Genomic DNA, 20,219 nt, shown 5'->3' on the forward strand with positions numbered 1-20,219 from the left:
AATATTGAATTCAATTTGTTGTAGTTGAGCTAAAAGGTGAAATCTTTGTATGTAAATACAGATCAGTATGTATTGAGTGTGTGTTCTATATTTTTTCTTTTTGAAGCTGGCTACCTGGAAGGCCATCCAAGAAGTATCGTGACAAGGTGTACAACGAGCTATATGGGAAGAAGAGCAAGAATTCTTACAGTACTTGTGGGTTTAAGGGGCACAATAGGCGTTCGTGTAGGAATGGACCGCGTATTGTTTAGTTAATGATGCTTGAATTTATATCTTATTAGAGTGAAATTGTTTCCCAATTTCTAATGCCCTTTGTTTTATATATTTACTTGTTTGGAATTCTTTGAATATGTGTTCAACCGAAATGTATTCATATTCATGTTATGAATTTATTTTATTTTTGTGTATTTAACGTGTAATTACTTTAAAGTGTAATTGAAAAATTATATGAGTCACAAATTTAAATTATAAAAAAATGGAATACAATCTATATACCTAAAGATATGTATAACTTAAAATACAAAAAAATGTTGGGTATAGAATAATAATGAATACAAACTCTTTTGGCATTCTAGTTTAAGAAAAAAAAATATAAATACAAATTAGTAGTAAAATAAAATGATATTGAAAATACATTTTTGGTGAAAATATAAAACATTGAATAAGTTGTATTCAAACTAAGTTGTATTTATATTTCAATATCCAGTCTTGTTATATTATTATTATTTCACTTTAAAAATGTAGCTACTATTTCTCTGGATCAGTTTATATTCCAAAAATCAGGATGTATTTCAATATCAGTTTGTATTTCAAAAATCAGGATGTATTTCAATATCATTTTGTATTCCAAACGCTAAATGAATACCAAATAAGTTTGTATTTTCCTTCTAATAATGTATTCATCACAATTCTATATATTATGTTTTCATCAAACTTATATTGCTTTAACAAAATAAAATACAAAAATATGTCTTCCTAATACAGTTATGATTAAAACTGCATAGAGTATACACATGAATACAAAAAATGTCTTACAAAAAATAAAATGCAAAAAATGTCTTACTAATACAGTTATGATTAAAATACAAAAAATGTCTTACTAATACAGTCATGAGGAAAAATCCCCAAAACTTGGATAATACATAAATCAAATGAGGGAAATTCCCCACATTTTTGAATATTATGTGGTATACCTCTAGTAATTTTGATTGATTCCGTCATTGTAGACAATTAGATACTTTCCCCAAAATCTAAAACCCTAAAAGCAAATTTCGATATTATCAAATATAAATGTACTAAAAATCAAACAAAATAAACATATAAATGAATTTTTAGATTCTACTAAATCTGAAAAATTAAAGCAAAATTACAAAAAAAAATTGAAAAAAATTATTTAAAAGACTAAAAATCTGAAATACATAAATATTTGATGAATATCTAAACAAAATCACATAAAAAAAAGTGACTGCAAATCTGTAATATATACAATCCGAAATATACACCATAATCTGTGATTTTAAAAAGCAAATCAAAATAAATCTCAGTAAATAATGGAAATAACCTTTGCCAATCGAGAAATTTCTTGAATTAATATAGATATTTCATTTAACAATCGAGAAATTACTTGAATTAAAATAGAGATTTTGTTGAACAATTTGTGAGAATCTTGAAGAAAGAGAAGCTGAAAAACGTGAAAAGTGGGGGAAAGAAAATGTGGAAGGTGGGGAAATAAGGGTAATGGATAGTGGTGTAGTTGTTTTTTTCTTTTTAAACGGTTATTGTTTAGAATTTGGTCCAATATAGGATTGTTTTGATAAATAAAAGGAAATTTAAATAACAAAATTTGAATACAAATTGTTTTCTAAAATATGGTCATTCTGACATTTTAAATAAATATTTTAAAGTGTTGTTGTTTTGACTAATTATGTTAGGTATTATGACTTGATTGCTAATTTTCCCATTAATAAAAGGACTAAAAAATTTTACCCAAAAAAAAAAACTTGAAAACTATCACAAACAAAAGAAATAAACAAAAATTTTGCCCCAGTTTTCACTGGAAATTTTTTGTGAGTTATTAGCAGATGTGATTTTTTTTTTTTAAAAATAAACTCATACTAGGAAGTGCTTATCCTAGGAGAAAATAATAACGTCTCAGACTAGGAAATTTTAATCATAGGAGAAAAATAAAAAAATAAAAAACGATCTTAGACTATGAATTATTTATCATAGGAGAAAATAACTAAATTCCATTATGTAAGAGGGTCTTGCTAATCCCATAGTCCAGGAGGGTCCTGCTAATCCCATTTCCATGAGGGTCCTACTAATTCCATTTCCATGAGGGTTCTGCTAATCTAAATTCAATTATGTAGAGGGTCCTGCTATATTAATTCTCATTGTCCAAGAGGGTCCTGCTAGTCTCATTATAAGGAGGGTCCTGCTAATCTAAATTTCATTATGTAGGAGGGTCCTGCTATACTAGTTCTTATTGTCCATGAGGGTCCTGCTAGTCCCATTATGAGGAGGGTCCTACTAATCCCATTATGTATGAGGATCCTGCTAATCTAAATCTCATTATGTAGGAGGGTTCTGTTAATCCCATTGTCCATGAGGGTCATGTTAGTCCCATTATGTAGGAGGGTCCTGCTAATCCCATTATGTATGTGGGTCCTTCTAATCTAAATCTCATAATGTAGGAGAGTCCTGCTAATCCAAATCTCAATATGTAGGAGGGTCCTGCTAAACTAAATCTCATTATGTAGGAGGGTTCTGCTAATCCCATTATGTAGGAGGGTGCTGCTAATCCCATTGTCCAGGAGGGTCCTGTTAGTCTCATTATGTAGAGGGTCCTGCTAATTTAAATCACATTATGTATGAGGGTCCTACTAATCTAAATCACATTATGTAGGAGGGTCCTACTAATCTAAATCTCATTATGTAGGAGGGCCCTACTAATCTAAATCTCATTATGTAGGAGGATCCTACTAATCTAAATCTCATTATGTAGGAGAGTCCTACTAATCTAAATCGCATTATGTAGGAGGGTCCTGCTATACCAATTCTCATTGTCCAAAAGGGTCCTGAGTCCCATTATGAGAGGATCCTGCTAATCCTAAATCTCATTACTCAAGAATATCTTAGCTTACTAAACATAATCATCATTTGGAATCACCACAACATTAAATATAAATATTGCTATGAATGATAGTACGTTAATTTTCTTTCTTGTAAACATACAAAAACTTACTTACAAATGGTTTAAGTTTCCATTTCCTTTCTGAAAAAAGGCCCAAAAAATATTCTTTAACTTTAGAAAAAGACTCAAAAAAAATTAAAAATTGATAGATTTGAATATAAAAAGTGATAACTAATATTTAATTTTAGATAGACGACTAAAAAGGAAATTCAGCCACGTAACTAAAGACTGAGGGAGTAACAATTAATTATGTTAGATGGTTGCATGTTTTATTAGTACTTACAGATAGATCCATTATTGTCCTTTAATTAGATATAATAATTCCAGTAATGATGCTTAGTACTCGATTCATATGTACAGGGATCAAAATGAAAATAAACCTATAATACATGGACTAAAATTGTTATTTTCGACTAAAGCGATATATGCAATTGTGGAGAAGAAAATTGTTGCTAGATGACAAATATTTCAAAAACAAAAAATTAAAGATAGCAACTTAGGTACAGTTAAGCTTTCTAATAAAGAAAAAAAAAAGAATAATATGGCACTACCCAAACTAATTGCACTAACAAGCACAACTTTTTCTTCTTTATAATACTAGATTCGCCTAGGTCCGTGCTTCCAACATAGTTGATTTTAGTGTCGCCTTTTTCACCGCAACAATACAACCTAATTAATTTAACTATATGGGTAGAACATTACATTGTCATATACATGTACGAAAACATAAGTTCATATACCTTTAAATAATATTGATCATTTTGTTTCAAATAGGCTATGTATCACAAATACATGATTGGGTAAGTGATGATACCACAAATACTGATTGGCTAAGTGATGATAAGTGCATATGACCACTCCATGGGTATAAACATTATAGACAGAAACCAGTAAATGTCTTGTAGGTGATATCTTGCTATCTTGTTCACATTCTCGAGTCCTACATCATCAATAAACTCACTTCATAAATGATCACTATTAGTGAATTTGAAAGAACACATACATGTTTCTCAGCAAAAGAAGATGACATACAAGTATCACTAAAATTATCCTTACAACGCTCATTTAACTCTAAGAGGTGCAAATAACAATTAAAAACTAATTCTTACTGCACCTCTTATTATAATTATAACTGATAGCATGAATGTTGGCCTAAATAAGATTTCAGAGAAACACATGATTATTGAAATACATTTTTTATATATAGCTAAAGCTTATTCAAGCAATGGTCCCCCAAAATCTGAGGGATGGCATTCAAATTTGATACATGTGTGAGAGTTAACACATAGATGACACAAGCATACTTGTTCAGTTTCTCCAAGTGTGCCTGAATATCTTTGGTATTCATCAGCTTCCTATTTGTAGCAGTACTTCATAATGGCCTCTTCCTTGGAGAATGTCATAACATACCCAACGACACCAACTACCACCATTGAGAGTGTTTCAATTATACTGACCATCTCACATGTTTTTCTCTTGTGGAGTCTTACAGTTCAATAAATAAGATGTCAAAATCAATATTTAGCATCAACATAGTAGTATCTCACCTTGGAGTGAAAGGTAGTAGGACAACGCTAGCAACCCCGAGTCTAAATAATAAATGTGTGCCAAAAATGTGAATACATCACTGAAATGTTATAAATATAAGGGTGAATTTACTTGATACATGTTTTTCAACTTCTCTCACAATGTGGGTTATTCCAACCTTATAACCCAAGAAGGAAGTCAGCTTGCAAGGTTTGCTTGTATCATCCTTAGCCACTGAAATAAATGAAAAGGCAAATGAAAAAAGATGATGGATAAGGAAAGACTTGAAATATTTACTAAAATGTAGTAGGTGCTGATATTGTAGAGAAGCTAAATTGCCAGACAAAAAAGGAGGAGGCTGCAAATGGTAAAAACATACATATGTTAAAAAGAGATAAATTCAAGAACTGAATCATCTAATATCAGTACATTTTTTTCCTTTAAGGTAAGAGCAAGTAGCTATGTAGTCGGGTCTCTATATAGAACCATAACTGCATTGGTATTTCTTGCAAGATTATCTTGTTGCTAATTTTCTTTTCCTTTCTGTTATTCATCAGATTATAGGTATGGCAAGAAAAATAATGAGATCTACAATATTTTTCAGAAAATTACAGATAAAGACAACCTTTATGTACATGCTCACAACAATACTACTAATGTCCTGCCTCCACAACATCATCACGGGGTGAGATCACCACAACCTGAGATTTGGCAGAGTCAAGTACAATGTAAAATATTTCTGTCTTTCCTCCTCTTAAGCAGAACTATTTTAGAAGATATAAGAAAACTTGCAAGAATCCATTTTCAAAAAACAATCTCGGTAGTTCCAAAAGTTATTAGCAAAGTAGATGAGTGATACTATATGCCTCCATCAGAAGGTTGACAAATACATATATTCATACTAACATAATTCATATATGATGGTAAGTCCCGAAAAGGAAGAGTTCAACAAAGTTGTCTCTAATTGTCATTAACTATTCTTTCTATCTAAACGTGTGGCTTCTTTTGAACTAATTTTTTCGCTAAATTCATCTCATTAGAGTCAAGTGGTTGAATGCCTCTTTCCTTATGGTCAAGTGGTATTCGACCATAAAACATCATCCAGTTCCTTGCAGAAATAAAGTAAAGAAATTTGCAACTCCTACCCTCAACATAAATCAATTTATTCACACAAATTCATCAAATAAGAAATCAGTAAGTAGTTAATCAACAACTCTACAAAAAAGTAATTACTTTTTACTCAAATATTTCAACAATCGAGAAAAAATCCATTAACATCTTACCACTTCCTTTGCTTCTTCTTCTAGAGATGCTCGTAGAAATAACATTAAAAAATTACACCTCTAAATAGAAGGATTTACCAAATGATGAATTGACCCTTGCAACTGAAACTTTACCATTCTACTAATCTATCACGATAAGAACCAACACCTTTTTGATTATCAAAATTGTTTATAATCAATCAAATTTAACATTCATATTCATAGATGCAAATACATTGAAAGGAAAGATATACTTACCTCTAAAAGAGCCTGAGAGAAATGAAATCTTAAGAGAAGAGCAATGTTGAAGTCAATTTTCGTGTTGACATTGAAAGAATAGTTGTCAAAAAAGGCACTACATGTGTCTATTGTTATAGTTCACACGTTAGAAGGTGAAAGCTTAAAATAAGGTGAGTGTCAGAAATTACAAAATTAAATTTTATTCCTATCGCCACTGCGACACCACTTTAATCAGTATCATCCAAGAATTAGTGCCACACCACTTCAATGATATCATCTAAGAACAACATGATATAACTAAACTCCATTGTACCTATGTATCTTCAAGGATGTATGCACAAATCACAATAAAATCATTTGCATGCATATAGGGTAATAAAAAATCCACAAGAAACAACTCAAAAGAATAGACAAATTAATTAAAACCCAAAATAAGAACTAACATATACCTTGCAGATGGAGAACTAAGTGAGTATAGTAAACAATGCAAGATTCCTAAAAATTCTCATCAAAACAAAGAGCTCATCCTCTGACAAACCAAGCACAACATCAAGAGTGCAAGCAAGGAAGTGCATTGTGGTGCTTAGAAGATAAAAAAAATCAAGTCCATTGGCTTGTTCCTTCTTTCATAGCTAAAAATATTGATATATGATATCATTCACTTACCACCAAAGGTTACAGCAGTTCAATTCTTTATACATATTACAATCAAATCAGACCATGAGTCTGAAATGTTGGGTTTATTTTACTGTACTTTGGTGGACACAGTTGATTACTTTAATGTTATAAAATAATAATTTTATGACATTATTGTGATATAAGCTCTTGAAATTGAAATAAGTTCGGCAGCGCCTGCAAAATCTTGATGATCTTCTCTATCTAATGAATATTTTTTGGTATATCAGTTGATGATAAGACTATATCCTGCTACAGCCAAAAAATAGAGAATGGCAACAGGAAACTTCAAATAAGTTAAGTGAGGCATATAATCAAACAACTTGGATGCACAATTCACTTCATATTTAAGTCATCTTGGATGTTTTAGAATTTTGTAAGACGTCTAACTTCGCACAAATTAATTGATTAATGGGACAACATTCGTTAAAGAAACACAATGCATGTGCAAATCAGGTAGTTAGTTAAACATGCATGTAGAAATTAATTTTAGCTAGAAATTGTATCTAAAAGAATAAGAAACTAAGATACACATACCAAAATTGTGATTCCTATATTCATCAATGTTAGGCTGAAACTGAAAGAAATGAAAAGAACAATAACTTGGGAACTGGAAAAACAAAATTCAGAGCAAACCTTTGAAATCCAAAAATCTCTAAATAAATTTAACTAAAAACATACCAAAATTAATGAGTACAGAGACTTGAAATTGAAATAGAAGAGAATAGGAAAAAGAGAACTCATAGACCATTGAAATCTAAAGCTTGAAAGCAGAGAGATCAAGTTTATTCTTTGAAGGGGTGCTGGTGAGATGTATGGTTATTTTGTTGAGGGATACATGTTGTCTGAGGGAAAAGTTAGTGTATTTACACGTGTTAAATGGGAAACAACTTGACTGTACACTTTATGTTGCTTATTGTACAACTATTTGTTGCTGTGTTGATCATAGTTACTATACAAATTAGATAGTTTTTGGTACAACTCGTTAAAGCTGTGTTGGTACATCAAACTCCCATTTTTAAATATGAGTAAAATATATATAAAACGTTTTAGTAGCTATGTTTTTTTATCACTCTTTTGGTATGAATAGGTGAAGGAGGATAGACACTCCTCAACCCAAACAAAAGAAAAGAAAATTAAACAAGGTAAAAAGAATCCATAATATGGTTGTTCACAAACAAGTTAGTTTCCTTGGTAAGATTTCCCTTCCTCTTTTCTTCTCTTTAGTTTCTTTGTTGAGGCATAAACAATATAAGTGTTGGTATGTTTTTTCATTTCCCTTTCTCCTTATTATATTTGTTGTAGGATTTTTGTTACTTGTAAGCACAGTGGAACATGTTGATGCCAGGGTTTGTACTAAAGAATGTGGTAATCTTGGCTATGGGATATGCCCACGTTCAGAAGGAAGTCCGGAAAATCTCATATGCACCAATTGTTGTGCAGGTTATAAAGGTTGCAATTATTATAGTGCTATTGAGACTTTTAATGCAAAGGACAATATGACCCAAAAAACCCAAAAGCTTGACCCCGAAATTGTGATCAGTATATTGCTTATTTAAAATGTCCCAGTTCAGAAGGACCAACTATAATTAAACCTTCGGGATGCACCACATGTTGCACGGGTTACAAGGGTTGCTACTATTTTGGTAAGGACGGCAAGTTTGTTGTGAAGGAGAGAGTATACATTGAACCCAAGGCATGTACCCTGGAATGTGACTCTAGAGTTGCATACATGACTTGTCCATCTTCTGGATTGGCCAAACTTTATCAAGTTTGTGTTAATTGTTGCACCGTAGGAGAGGATTGCAAACTCTATGGACACGATGAATCTTTAATTTGTACTGAAGAGCCTCAGAAGTCAGAGCTATATCTACAGCATAAGGCATCATCAATAATATGTGTTACGTTGTAGTTTTTAATTAATGTATGAAATAAAAACATGCACACAATGACATACTAGTCACTATAATGTGGGCATCAAAGTAGTGCGTTATGTGTAACTACTTATTATTTGAATAAGAGAAAATGATCATCCATAGTTTTAAGTCAGTGACGGAGCTACAACCATCCAAGGGTGGGCAGCTGACCACCCGTCGCCGAAAAATTACACCGTATAGAGAGGTTAAATTCTGGATTTAAGGGATAACTAATTAATGTTGAACAACCTTGACATAAGTTCTTCCGTGGCAAAGTGGTTAAGCGTGTTCATTTCCACCCGAGGTGCGCAAGTTCGAATCCCGTGAGAGCACAAGTTTTGGTTTTATTTTGAGAGCAGAACACAACCTCACACACCATTATTATGTTCTTCAAGTTTCTTAATTATTAATATTACAATTTTAATAATATAGAGTAACATATATGAATACATTATTTTAATTTTGAATATTTAGATATCATGTATTTCTAATTTTTTTCTAGGATATAATGCACTTTCGAATGGTGAAAACAAAAAAGCCACCTACATTATTTGTGTTTATATATGTTAACAACTTTAAACCCAAGGCTAACATCAATAATATGTGTTATGTTGTAGTTTTTAATTAATGTATGAAATAAAAACATGCACACAATGACATACTAATCACTATAATGTGGGCATCAAAGTAGTGTGTTATGTGTAACTACTTATTATTTAAATAAGAGAAAAAGTGTTAGGCTATGACCTATGTTCCAGCCAAAGGCCCATGGTCTAATCCTACTTGAAAAGGGATTGAAATTATTCTCTTTATTCGATTTCCAATTCTATTAGGAAAAGGATTGGAATAGTAATCTTATTTGGAGTTGGTTTTGGCTTTGTAAAGAAAAACACAACTCCATAAATAGAGGATGGTCTTGAGAGAATAATTCAGATTGTTCATTAGTATTGTCTTTGAAAGACATTAGGACATAAGAGAAGTTTTTGAGAGAGCTTTCAACAAGAGAGAAGAGAGAAGAAAAATGGTTCTTTTGCTGTAGTTTTTTATTCCGACCAGCAACATTCAGATGGTGTTTCCCGATTAACTAACTGATGGATCGGGATGAAATTTTTACTGAGTGTTCCTGACATCTTGGTGGTTGATTTGAACGGTACATATTGGATTCGAAGGTCAGCAAGATCCTGTTTTGAGTCCCGAACAGCAGCTGGATTTGGGTGGTGTTCTATTTATCTTTTGTTGGTGTAGCTATTGTTTGTTCTCTTTTGGCACTTGTTGTGTAGCCATTAGAAGAATATTTGTAACTCTCTTATTATTATAGTGAAGCAACTTGGATCTTGTAGATCCCGTGGTGGTTACCTTCGGTTTGAAGGATTTTTCCACATTAAACTTGGTATTCTTTATTTTAGATTTTTGTTTTCATATTTTTGTCATAACAATTGGTATCAGAGTGAGGTTCTCTATATGGAGGGGAATATAAGTAAGATGATATGTCTAAACGGAAGAAACTACAACATATGGAAAAGCAAGATGAAAGATCTATTGTTCGTGAAGACGATGCATCTTCCCATTTTTGCTGCTCATAAACCTGAGACTGTGACTGATAAAAATTGGGATTTCGAGCACCAACAAGTATGTGGATATATAAGGCAATGAGTTGAATATAATGTTCGCAATCATATTGTGAATGAGACACATGCTAGAACATTGTGGAAAAAGTTGGAGACGTTTTACACTTCAAAAACTGGCAATAATAAGTTGTTTTTGCTAAAGCAATTGATGACCTTTAAATACAAGGAGGGTAGTCCTATTCTTGATCACATAAATGATTTTCAAGTTGTTCTTGATCAACTATCAGGAATGGGTGTTAATTTTGATGATGAAATACAAGGACTTTGGTTTCTTAATACTCTACCGGATTCTTGGGAAACTCTTTGTGTCTCTTTAACACATTGTGCTCCTGGTGGTAAGGTGACTATGGAATATGCAAAAAGTGGTGTGTTGAATGAAGAAATTAGAAGAAAATTTCAAGGCACATTCTCACATTCAGATGTTTTGTACATAGAAGATCGAGGGAGAGATAAGACAAGAGATCCGAAGAGTAGAGGTAAAAGTAGAAACAGGTCAATATTCAAGAATCCAAATATTATATGCCATCATTGTGAAAAGAAAAGTCATATTAGAAGATTTTGCAAACAATTGAAGCAAGATCTTAAAGAAGGGAAGAATGAAGAAAATAATGGAAACAATGTTGTTGTTGTTGTTCGAAATGACCTCTTTTTGCCTGGGATAAAGACGTCATCAATTTTGTATCTCAAGATACAAGTTGGGTAGTAAATTCTAGAGCTACATCACATGTCACACTAAGAAAAGACTTCTTTTCATCTTATACTTCTGTTAACTCTAAGGTGTTGGAGATGGGTAATGCTGGTGAGGTTAAGATGTTTGGTGTTGGCACTGTTTGTTTGAAAACCAATATTGGTACAACGTTAGTCCTTCAGAATGTCAAGTATGCTCTAGACATTCCCTTGAATTTGATCTTTGTAGGACAACTAGATGATGATGGCTATCATAATGGCTTGTTTAATAGCCAATGAAAGTTCACCAAATGATCATTAATTGTAGCTCGAGGAAGGAAACATTCAAATTTATATGTGACACAAGGATCGATACTTCGTGACTCTATAAATTTGGTGGAAAGTGAGACTTTATCAGAATTGTGGCATAAGAGGCTTAGTCATATGAGCGAGAGGGGGATCACCTATTTGGCTAAGAAGAATTTGCTTGCTGGTGTGAAACAAGCAAAGATAAAAAGATGTGTTCATTGCTTAGTTGGGAAACAGAAAAAAGTTTCTTTTCACAGTCACCCTCATTCAAGAAAGTCTGAGCTACTAGAGCTAGTACACTCTGATTTGTGTGGTCCTTTTAAAGTGAAGTCAAAAAGTGGTGCGCTTTACTTTGCAACTTTCATTGATGATCATTCTCGCAAGATTTGGGTATATTCTTTAAAATCCAAAGATCAAGTACTTGATGTGTTTAAGGAGTTTCAAAACTTATCTAAGAGACAAACGGGAGAGAAATTGAAATGTATTTGCACTGATAATGGTGGTGAGTATATTGGTCCCTTTGATAATTGTAACACCCCGTATCCGAAAATAGAGATTTCAGATTTCTGGTGTTACAGGTGGCACTCACGGACACCATCCACGGACCTTAGATGGACTACGTTCCATCCTGCAGGTCCGTGGTTCGTGACAGAAAACTTCCCCAGAACTCAGTCAGAAAATTTGGCTAAGTGTTGACCCACGGCCGGACTTACGGTCCGTAAGTCAGGTCACGGACCGTAGTTCGTGTCCGTGGATCGATGCCCCAAAAGCCCAGCTTCAGTCCCGAACTACGGTTGACCAGCACGGACTTTCATTCGATCCACGGTCCATAGGTCTGACTGTAGATCGAAGGTTAGCAGCCAGTTAGCTGAAAATTCTAATGGGTCAACTTCAGATGGTCATAACTTTTAGCACAAAATGAATTGTGTGTCCCATGACCTATGGTTAGATAGATAATTGAATTATCTTTCCAAAGCCACCGAGTTTACTAAATTCCAACCTCCGATTAAAAAGTTATGCTCGTTTTAGTGAAGGCCTGTCGAGCAGGCTTGACTTACGGACGCAATCTACGGACCGTAGATTGACCTACGGCCCGTAGGTCACTCCGACAACAGTTAATTCAGGGGTTCTTTGGTCTTTTCCTATTTCATTTAACCCCTAAGATACGTCGTTTAGACCCTAAATCATGAGGTTTTAATTAGTTTAACCCTAAAAACATAACTCGAACTTACCTAAGTCAAATTCATTAATCAAAACTTAGAAAATTAGAAGCAAGAAGGGAGAAAAAGGTCAAGAACCCTAGTTCAAGAACGCAGCAAGGTTCCATCAGTTCCAGCCCCGAAATCAAAAGATTTCTCCGTGGAATTCGTCACCAGGTATGTGGGATTTCACTAGTGGGTTCCTTTCGCCCATTAGGTCCCTAGAATTCAGGCAGATTCTTGATTCCATGATTATGAACAGACTTAGGGTTTCTAGAATTACAGCAGATCATCATGAATTAGTTATTTAAATGTTCCAAATCAGATTATCATGTTATTGCTCAGTTTATCGCATGAATTTCAGAACCCTAGCTATGTATTTTTTTAGTTCTTGAATTACACATGCTAGGTCAGATATTTCAGTATTCAGTTTTACATGCCTCAGTTTATGAATGCATCATTATCAGATTAATTGTTGCATTCTCAGTTTGCATGTTCAGTTTCGAGCTATCCAGTATTTACAGAAATTCAGTCATAACTAGTTAACCACTTAATTCATTGGGAGTAGCATAATATCGAGTTGGACTAGGGTTTCAGCGTACCCAATAGTCCCAGAACTACGAGCCACGTAGGTGTAAGTCCCCTCTGTGGGCAACATCAGTTTAGTGATCACGCCAGCATGCTTCTATACCTCTAGCAGGGTATATTGGGTCCTCTCGATGGGGCGTATACATCGGACTCCACATTTAGCTCATGTGGTTTTATGTCGGTTATTAGTAGCTCCCACAGTTCAGTCAGACTCTATTGCATTGACCATATTTCAGTACAGTCAGTATTCAGTTTCAGCATGTTATAAATTTGGTCATTGCATCAGTTAGCTCAGTATTCAGTATTTTCAGTATCTATATCATGTCCAGATGATTTCATTGCTTTATTGGTTTGTTCAGTTATATGTTCTTTCAGCTTTACTCTATCATGTATGCTCAGTACCTTTCAAGTACTGACGCATACGTGCGCTACATCTTCTCGTGATGTAGGTTCAGGTTCTCAGCATCCAGATCACGCTTAGATCGATTCCCGATCTTCAGTTCAGCAGAATCAGTTGGTGAGTCCTCATTCTTCGGGGACAATAGTCATGAGTTTCTTTTCAGTGTTTTAGTCTTTAGTTTCAGTTTTGCTAGACTTAGCTGGGGCCTGTCCCAGCATTTCTAGTCAGTTTAGAGGCTTATTTCAGACATAGTTAGATTCAGCTTAGTGTTTTGAGTTTGATAACTTCTTTGTATTAAACTCTCAGATTTGATATATTCAGTTATAGTATATGGGTATTCCCCATCTTTTCAGATTTATTTATGATTTAGCTTCCCCATCAGTTTATTATCTTTAGTATGCTCATGATCATGCTAGCAGGGTTAGCTTGGAATCACTTGTGGTCCTAGGTCCTGTGTCCGCGTCTTGGGGGTAGCTCGGGGTGTGACAAACTTGGTATCAGAGCATTAGGTTTAAGTGTCCTAGGATGTCTGAAAAGCCGCATTAAGTAGAGTCATTTTCATGGGTGTGAAGTGCACCACATCTAATGAGAGGGAGGCTATGAAGTGTTTTAGGAAAACTTCACTTTCTTGATATTCTATCGTGCGTTGGTATGATCTTCTTTCTAATCCATCGTTATGCGCTTAAGATCATGCCTCACCGTAGAGCTAACACCAGGAATGCGAATGCCAGAAATGCTAACGAAATTCCTCTAGTCCCAGACCATGAGGTTAAGAATGAAGAGTTTCAGAATGCGATCCAACTATTGGCTCAGAGTATGACCAACAAGAACCATCAGCAGGTTCCAGTTCCTACTAATAGAAATGGTGGATCAGTGGCAGCTAGAGTTTGAGATTTTGTTAAGGATGAATCCGCCTGAGTTTTAGTGTCACAAGTTGGTGAAGACCCACAAAACTTCATTGATGAGGTTTAGAAAATCTTTGGAGTGATGCAAGTGACTGATAATGGTAGGGTTGAGTTGGCATCCTACCAGCTTAAGGATGTGGCACACATATGGTACACTCAGTAGAAAGATTCAGGGGGGTACTTTATCTTTTATGAATCCCTTTATAGCAGTAATCTTAGATGTCAGTCCAGAAACTCTTTCAGAATCCTTCTCAGTCTCTACTCCAATCGGTGACCCAGTTATAGCAAGATGGGTATACAAAAATTGCCCTGTCACAGTTTCTCAGAAAGTCACCTCAGCAGATCTTGTAGAGTTAGAAATGGTAGACTTCGATATCATTCTAGGCATGGATTGGTTACATTCCTATTATGCCTCAGTTGATTGTAGAATTTGGGTTGTTCAGTTCCAATTTCCAAACGAGTCAGTCTTAGAATAGAAGGATAGTAGCTCAGTACCTATATGTTGATTATCTCTTACCTTAAGGCCAGAAAGAGGTGAATCTAGAGGGTGGTGTAGCACATATTGAGGAAAAAAGGAAGGAAGTAGAAAAAGATGTTCATCGTCTTGCTTTCTTAGAAGTTAGTCTTACTAACACATCAGATGGTGGTGTGATAGTCCAGAATAGATCAGATTCTTCTTTAGTAGTGAAAGTTAAGGAAAAGCAAGACAACGAACTGATATTACTTGAACTCAAGGGTACAGTCCATCAACAGAGAGTGGAGGTTTATCTCCCATGGGGGAGATAGTGTGCTTCGCTACCAGGGTTGATTATGTGTTCCTAATGTGGGCAAGTTGAGACAACATATTCTTGCAGAGGCCCATAACTCCAGATATTCTATCCATCCAGGCGCCACTAAGATGTACCGCGATCTGTGGGAAGTCTATTGGTGGAATGGTATGAAAAGAGATATAGCAGACTTGTGGCTAAGTGCCCCAATTGCCAGCAAGTAAAGGTAGAACATCAAAAACCAGGAGGTATGACTCAAGAGATTGACATTCCTACTTGGAAGTGGGAAGTGATCAACATGGACTTCATCATAGGTTTACCTCGTACTCGCAGACAACGTGACTCCATTTGGGTGATTGTTGATAGGGTTACTAAGTCTTCTCGCTTTTTGGCGGTCAAGACTACAGATTCAGCAGAGGATTACGCCAAGCTTTACATTAATGAGATTGTGAGGTTGCATGGGGTTCCTTTGTCTATCATCTTAGATAGAGGTCCTCAGTTTACTTCTCATTTCTGGAAGTCATTTCAGAAGGGTCTTGGTACTCAGGTTAATCTTAGCACAGCATTTCATCCGCAGATGGATGGTTAGGCAGAGCGTACCATTCAGACCTTAGAGGACATGTTGAGAGCTTGTGTGATCGATTTCAAGGGTAGTTGGGATGATCACCTTCCTCTTATTGAGTTCGCCTACAACAATAGTTACCATTCCAGCATTCAGATGGCCCCTTATGAGGCATTGTATGGGCGTAGATGTAGATCTCCAGTTGGTTGGTTTGAAGTAGGTGAAGCAGCCTTGATAGGACCAGATTCGGTCCTTGATGCTATGGAGAAAGTGCAACTCATTAGAGATAGACTTAAGACTGCTCAGAGTCGCCAGAAGTCTTATGCAGATGTGAGAAGAAGGGAACTAGAGTTCCAAGTTGATGATTGGGTTTTCCTGAAAGTGTCACCAATGAAGGGAGTGATGAGATTTGGCAAGAAAGGAAAGTTCAGCCCCAGTTATGTAGGCCCTTACCGGATCTTGAAAAGGATTGGTAAAGTGGCTTATGAGTTAGAGTTGCCAGCAGATTTATCAGCAGTGGATCAAGTCTTTCACATTTCTCTTTTGAAGAAGTGTGTGGGTGATCCAGCATCCATAGTGCCATTAGAGAGTGTGGCCATGAAAGATAGTCTTTCTTATGAGGATGTACCAGTTAAGATTCTCGATAGTCAGGTTAGAAGGTTGAGAAACAAAGAAGTCGCTTCAGTCAAGGTTTTGTGGAGGAGTCAGTCAGTAGAGGGAGCTACTTGGGAAGCAAAAGCAGCCATGAAGTCTAAGTATCCTCACCTCTTTCCTTTCGATTCCATTCCAGCTTGAGGTAATAGTTCCTCATTAGTTTTTCAGTCATTCATGCGAAAATTCAGTTTTAGAATCATGTTCCTTCAGTTTGTACTTGCATTTTCAGCGTATTTGCATGTCCTTGGAACTCAGTTCAGTCAGAAATTCAGTTCTCAGTGTTCAGTGGTAGGGATTGCAACCCTCTCCCTCCATTTCAGCTAGTTTAGTCATCATTCGAGGATGAATGGTCCCAAGGGGGAGATAATGTAACACCCTGTATCCGAAAATAGAGATTTCAGATTTCTGGTGTTACAGGTGGCACTCACGGACACCATCCACGGACCTTAGATGGACTCACGGTTCGTCCTGCAGGTCCGTGGTTCGTGACAGAAAACTTCCCCAGAACTCAGTCAGAAAATTTGGCTAAGTGTTGACCCACGGCCGGACTTACGGTCCGTAAGTCAGGTCACGGACCGTAGTTCGTGTCCGTGGATCGATGCCCCAAAAGCCCAGCTTCAGTCCCGAACTACGATTGACCAGCATGGATCGTCATTCGATCCACGATCCATAGGTCTGACTGTAGATCGAAGGTTAGCAGCCAGCTAGCTGAAAATTCTGATGGGTCAACTTCAGATGGTCATAACTTTTAGCACAAAATGAATTGTGTGTCCCATAACCTATGGTTAGATAGATGATTGAATTATATTTCCAACGCCACTGAGTTTGCTAAATTCCGACCTCCGAGTAAAAAGTTATGCTCATTTTAGTGAAGGCCTGTCGAGCAGGCTTGACTTACGGACGCAATCTACGGACCGTAGATTGACCTACGGCCCGTAGGTCCAATCCGTAGGTCACTCTGACAGCAGTTAATTCAGGGGTCCTTTGGTCTTTTCCTATTTCGTTTAACCCCTAAGATACGTCATTTAGACCCTAAATCATGAGATTTTAATTAGTTTAAGCCTAAAAACATAACAAGAACTTACCTAAGTCAAATTCATTAATCAAAACTTAGAAAATTAGAAGCAAGAAGGGAGAAAAAGGTCAAGAACCCTAGTTCAAGAACGCAGCAAGGTTCCATCAATTCCAGCCCCGAAATCGAAAGATTTCTCCGTGGAATTCGTCACCAAGTATGTGGGATTTCACTAGTGGGTTCCTTTCGCCCATTAGGTTCCTAGAATTCAGTCAGATTCTTGATTCCATGATTATGAACAGACTTAGGGTTTCTAGAATTACAGCAGATCATCATGAATTAGTTATTTAAATGTTCCAAATCAGATTATCATGTTATTGCTCAGTTTATCGCATGAATTTCAGAACCCTAGCTATGTATTTCTTTAGTTCTTGAATTACACATGCTAGGTCAGATATTTCAGTATTCAGTTTTACATGCCTCAGTTTATGAATGCATCATTATCAGATTAATTGTTGCATTCTCAGTTTGCATGTTCAGTTTCGAGCTATCCAGTATTTACAGAAATTCAGTCATAACTAGTTAACCACTTAATTCATTGGGAGTAGCATAATATCGAGTTGGACTAGGGTTTCAGCGTACCCAATAGTCCCAGAACTACGAGCCACGTAGGTGTAAGTCCCCTCTGTGGGCAACATCAGTTTAATGATCACGCCAGCATGCCTTTATACCTCTGGCAGGGTATATTGGGTCCTCTCGATGGGGCGTATACATCGGACTCCACATTTAGCTCATGTGGTTTTATGTCGGTTATTAGTAGCTCCCACAGTTCAGTCAGACTATATTGCATTGACCATATTTCAGTACAGTCAGTATTCAGTTTCAGCATGTTATAAATTTGGTCATTGCATCAGTTAGCTCAGTATTCAGTATTTTCAGTATCTATATCATGTCCAGATGATTTCATTGCTTTATTGGTTTGTTCAGTTATATGTTCTTTCAGCTTTACTCTATCATGTATGCTCAGTACCTTTCAAGTACTGACGCATACGTGCGCTACATCTTCTCGTGATGTAGGTTCAGGTTCTCAGCATCCAGATCACGCTTAGATCGATTCCCGATCTTCAGTTCAGCAGAATCAGTTGGTGAGTCCTCATTCTTCGGGGACAATAGTCATGAGTTTCTTTTCAGTGTTTTAGTCTTTAGTTTCAGTTTTGCTAGACTTAGCTGGGGCCTGTCCCAGCATTTCTAGTCAGTTTAGAGGCTTATTTCAGACATAGTTAGATTCAGCTTAGTGTTTTGAGTTTGATAACTTCTTTGTATTAAACTCTCAGATTTGATATATTCAGTTATAGTATATGGGTATTTCCCATCTTTTCAGATTTATTTATGATTTAGCTTCCCCATCAGTTTATTATCTTTAGTATGCTCATGATCATGCCAGCAGGGTTAGCTTGGGATCACTTGTGGTCCTAGGTCCTGTGTCCGCGTCTTGGGGGTAGCTCGGGGCGTGACAATAACTACTGCAAATCGCAAAGAATTCGTCAGCAGAAGACTCCTTAATTAAATGGCCTGGCAGAAAGGATGAACAAAACTTTAGTTGAGAGAGATAGATGCGTGCTTTTAGAGGCTAAACTTCCAAATTCATTTTGGGCTGAAGAACTTAACACTGTTGCTTATGTTATCAATTTGTCTCCTGTTGTTGCTTTGGATGGTGATGTTCCAAATAGAGTTTGGTTTGGTAAGGATGTTTCTTATGATCACTTGAAAGTGTTTGGTTGTAAAACTTGTGTGCATAATCCAAAAGATGAGAGGTCGAAATTGGATGTTAAAACTAAGCAGTGCATCTTCATTGGTTATGGTCAAGATGAGTTTGGATATCGCTTTTATGATCCAATTGATAAGAAGCTCATTAGAAGTCGTGATGCTGTGTTCTTTGAAGATCAAACTATTGAAGATATTGACAAGGTTGAGAAACCAGTTTCTCAGATTGATGAGAGGTTAGTTGATGTTGATCTAGCTCCTATTATTGATACATCTTTTGCACATGAAGGAACCTAAGATAATGATATAGCTAATGATTAGAGTGTAAAACCTATAGATGGTCCTATTGGTGATGTTGTGGTTGATCATCAACCAACTAATGCTGAGATGACAAATTTGGATGCTCTAGAAACCTCTTGTAGAAGATACAATAGAGAGAAGCGAAGCTCAACACGTTATTCTCCTAATGAGTATATCATTTTGATTGACATGAGAGAACCTGAAAGATATGATGAAGTCATGCTAAATACTCATAGATATATTGGGTAAAAGCTATGGAAGACGAGATAAGGTCACTTCACAAGAATGGCACATATGAGCTAGTGGAGTTACCGAAAGGTAAGAAAGCTTTAACAAATAAATGGATCTTCATATTAAAGTAAGAGCAATATACATCTACACCTAGATGCAAGGCTAGGTTAGTTGTCAAAGGTTTTGGTCAAAGAAAGGGAATTGACTTTGATGAAATTTTCTCTCATGTTGTGAAAATGTCCTATATTCGTATGGTTCTAGCCTTAGCCGCAAGTCTAGATTTAGAGGTTGAGCAGATGGATGTCAAGACTGCCTTTCTTCATGGTGATTTAGAAGAGGAGATCTACATGGAGCAACCTGAAGGCTTCATAGTTAAAGGAAAAGAAAACCATGTTTGCAAATAGAGAAAGAGCTTGTATGG

The 20,219-nt window shown here is 35.8% G+C and overlaps 1 protein-coding gene and 1 pseudogene across 1 annotated transcript in view; one reads left to right on the forward strand and one right to left on the reverse strand.

The window, feature by feature from the left end:
- LOC125824139 (aspartic protease inhibitor 10-like) overlaps positions 1 to 20,219 on the reverse strand; it is a 112,346-nt gene that overhangs the window by 57,592 nt on the left and 34,535 nt on the right. The gene's annotated exons all lie outside the window — the stretch shown is intronic.
- LOC125824010 (proteinase inhibitor type-2-like) lies at positions 8,061 to 8,809 on the forward strand (annotated as a pseudogene).

The sequence above is a fragment of the Solanum verrucosum genome, unplaced genomic scaffold (assembly GCF_900185275.1).
Source record: "Solanum verrucosum unplaced genomic scaffold, falcon-dt-bn FXZP01000088.1, whole genome shotgun sequence".
Lineage (NCBI taxonomy): Eukaryota > Viridiplantae > Streptophyta > Magnoliopsida > Solanales > Solanaceae > Solanum > Solanum verrucosum.